Genomic DNA, 1,025 nt, shown 5'->3' with positions numbered 1-1,025 from the left:
GCTTGCAGGTGCTTAAACCCTTTGAGCTATTTGGCCCGTCCTTGAATTCAATTTTTGGTACTAAAAACAAAATTAAAAGCATAACACAGAGAAAGAAAGAAAAAAAGAACAAGGCATGTCACAAACTGGGAGAAAATATTTGCAAATAATCTGACTGACAGACTTGTATCTAGAATGTGTATATGTGTGTGTGTGTGTGTGTGTGTGTGTGTGTGTGTGGTCTAAATTTAATGTCATAATAAACAATCCTGTTAGAAGATATATAAAAGACTTGATCAGGCATTTCACCAAAGAAGATGTAAAGATGGCAAATGAACACATGAGGTACGTTTGGCATCATCAGCTGTTAGGGAAATGCAAATGAAAGCCACAGTGAGATACTGTTACACACCTATTAGTATGGTTAAGATTGAAAATGCTGGTAATTCCAAGGGCTAATGAGTACAGTCTTTGTACAGCCCTGACTCGTAAAGTCATAATAATGATTCACATTGCCAATAAACAGTGAATAAACCCAACCAGGCTATGTAGAAGAAACCCAACAGGCCATCTGAGTGGAGGCAAATAAAGCTGTATTACAAATGAGCAAGCTGACCCACTGAAGGGTGTAGGAATAAAGGAACTCAAACAACTGTAGGAAATAGCAGTATGACTGGATGGTGTCTGGCTACAGACAAAAAGAATCACATACCAATATCATGCACTGTTTAGTAAATCTGTGTATACTTGAATTGAACAATGAAATAAATACACCACAGATAAAGAGAGCCAGGTTTCTCTTTGACAGGAAGACAAAGTTAGGGCTACGAGGTAGAATGAGGCCTTCCTAGATGGCTCAGCAGACTAAAGTGCCTGCTTAGGTAGATGCAGGTGCCAGGGGTTCAATCCCTGGCTTGCTGTGCCAGCCCCACTCCCAGGGCGCCCTGAGATGGTGAATGAGACACCTGTAATCTCAGCGCTTGGGAGGCTGAAAACAGGAGAATCACTATGAGTCCAGTCTATGTAGTGAGAGCCTGTAGATCCTG

This window comes from Octodon degus, unplaced genomic scaffold (assembly GCF_000260255.1).
Source record: "Octodon degus isolate 3935 unplaced genomic scaffold, OctDeg1.0 scaffold00037, whole genome shotgun sequence".
Lineage (NCBI taxonomy): Eukaryota > Metazoa > Chordata > Mammalia > Rodentia > Octodontidae > Octodon > Octodon degus.
This window is presented reverse-complemented; position numbering follows the sequence as displayed.